The sequence below is a fragment of the Otolemur garnettii genome, unplaced genomic scaffold (assembly GCF_000181295.1).
Source record: "Otolemur garnettii isolate 467f Iridium unplaced genomic scaffold, OtoGar3 scaffold00066, whole genome shotgun sequence".
NCBI classification, from domain to species: Eukaryota; Metazoa; Chordata; class Mammalia; order Primates; family Galagidae; genus Otolemur; species Otolemur garnettii.
This window is the reverse complement of record NW_003852461.1, coordinates 9,639,073-9,641,729: the sequence shown is the minus strand read 5'-3', so window position 1 is coordinate 9,641,729 and position 2,657 is coordinate 9,639,073.

The window sequence follows — 2,657 nt, the reverse complement described above, 5'->3', positions numbered from 1 at the left end:
TGGCGGGTTCAAACCCAGCCCCGGCCAAAAACTGCAAAAAAAAAGCAAAACAAAACACACCTGGAAACAAACTGTCTGGGGCTGTGATTTCCAGCCTGTGGGCCCAGCATACAGCCCTGCCGTGAGAGAATCCTAGGCGTGCTGTGAAATTTTTTAAAAATCACTAATCAAATTATTTTTGAAGGAAGTTCAAAGCACAGTAAGTATATTCTTTATTTTACTCTTTTTTTGGATCAACATAATTTAAATGTGCAGTGGAAGCTTAACTAGAGTTTCAAGTTGCCATGAGATAAGAAAGGCTGAAAGACACTGCTCTAGAGCCCAAAGAGGTCAGAGTGGAAGACGGTGGCTGGAGCCCGCTGAGGCCCAGAAAGGCAGCCCATACAGGCTGGCTCAGAAATGGGAGAGGGGAGGGGGTCCTGCGTGGTCTATGACCGAAGCTCATTCATGACATAAGACAGGTAACAAAAAAGATGTGTGCACATGTCTCACAGCTCAGCCAAGAACACTTGTGCTTAAAGTACTGGGGAAATTTCCCAAGGACAAGCCACTCTCATATGAAAATTATGTTCCCTGTTATGCCAAGGTCAGCAGGACCTGATGAAGGCACCTTTTCTGCGGGTGAAGGCAGAGACGGGAGGCTCCTGTGCCTCTAGCATCATGAGTCAGAGTGAGGCCCACCTCCCAGTACTGGAAAGCCCCTGCTTTGGGATGGAGGCTCCCTGAAGGTAGAAAGTGGACCACCTTCCTTTCAGGTGTGTTTTAAGCCCTCACCGGGTTGGATGACCATGCATCATCAAGTAGCCAGGACCAGTGCCCCACACCTACCAAGATGGCCGGTCTTCCCTCTCCTCCTACCAGAGACCACACTTCTTTATACACATTGAGGTCTCTAACTCCCTCTGACTCTTACTTATTCATACATTGTATCTTTTAATTCTGGTTTTTCTTTTCAGTTAAGGTATCCCTACACACACTGAAATGCATACACCCTAATTGCATAACCTGGTCAGTTTTAACCGCTGCGTATACTTTTAGGGAGCCCATGTTTCCGTGAAGATCTCTGTCACCCCTGAAAGTTCCCTGTGCCTCTGCCTGGATCAATCCCCCTTCAACCCTAGAAACAACCACAGGTCTGATTTCTCTCACCATGTACTAGTTTTGCCTTCTCCACTTCACATGCCCCCCAGGAAAACTCCTTATTAATCCCCCAAAACCCAGACAGATATCACCAACAGAATTTACTACCTCCCTCTCTGGGCTCCCTCAGCAATTGGAATATGTTTCTTATGTATCTCTCTCCCTCATTAGACGACGCTTGTGAGGAATCATTATCACCAAATCTTATTTGTCTTTTACAACAAGTGCCTAAAATACAGCAGATATTCCGTCCATGTTCTACGAATGAATGAATGAATGAATGAATGATGAACAATATCTTCCAGAAGAACATCTTTCTTTTTCTTTGCCTTGTTTAAAGCTTGAATTCCACATAGTGCCTGTTTGCTGTGGTTGTTTTGTTGTTGCATTTTTTAAATTATAAAGGCAGCACAGGCTCACACAGCAGGGCGTAATCTGGCAGTCCCCAGACTAGTCACCACCAGTGGTTTCTTTGTCCTCCCAGAGATGTTTGTGTATTTGCTTTTTCATACTTTACATACCTTCTAGAAATTTGCTATTCTACCTAAAAATACTATTTCCCCAAAATAAGACCTACCCTAAAAATAAGCCCTAGCAGGATTTCTATGCATTTGTTACATATAAGCCCTAACCCAATAATAAAACCTAGTGATGGGCATGTCGTGCATTCTGGCACTGAGCGGTAAGGAAGCCTGGAATACCTTTTATCTGCCACAGCTCCTTTCCCCGAGCCGTTCCCACTTGCACAGGTGTACGTGTGGTAACCGCGGTCACAGGCATCCTATTGCACACATGCAAATGGCTAGGGGAAAGGAGTTCACGCATCACTCACACCAGCCCCTCCAACAAAGTCGGCTCCCCCTGTCAGGTTCCAGAAGAAGATGACTTAACTGTATTTGAATAAGTATAGATTGTTGTATTATACTTAATTAAAATAAGACATCCCCTGAAAATAAGCCCTAGTGTGTCTTCTTGAGAAAAAATAAATATAAGACAGTGTCTTATTTTCAGAGAAACATGGTATGTAACAATAATAATATTTAACACCTAGTACCTACTATGTGCCAGCCAGGCTGAGCATTTTATATACACCTATGGACTTATTTTTTTCTCACGCTAGTCCTTCAAGTACCATTATTAGTTGTTGGTGTTCATTGTTTAGCATTATATTTCACTGTTATTTACTATGAAAGTTTATTATTTCACAGATGAGGAAACTGAGACACAGATTAAGTAACTTGCTCGAAGTCACACATCCTTGAAATTATTCTATATTTCCACACATGTATCCATCTCATTCTTTTTCAAAACTACGTAGTATCCCACTGCACAGTTGGACCATGATTTATTTAACCAGCTCCTTCTCATGGACATTTAAATAATGTAATAATTGCCTTGTGCATAAATTGTTCCTTTCTTGTAGGAATATATTCATCATGGCATGGAACTAGGTCAAAGTGTACATATTTACATCTTGATAGTTATTGCTAAATTCTCACGTGAAGAGGCCTCACTGG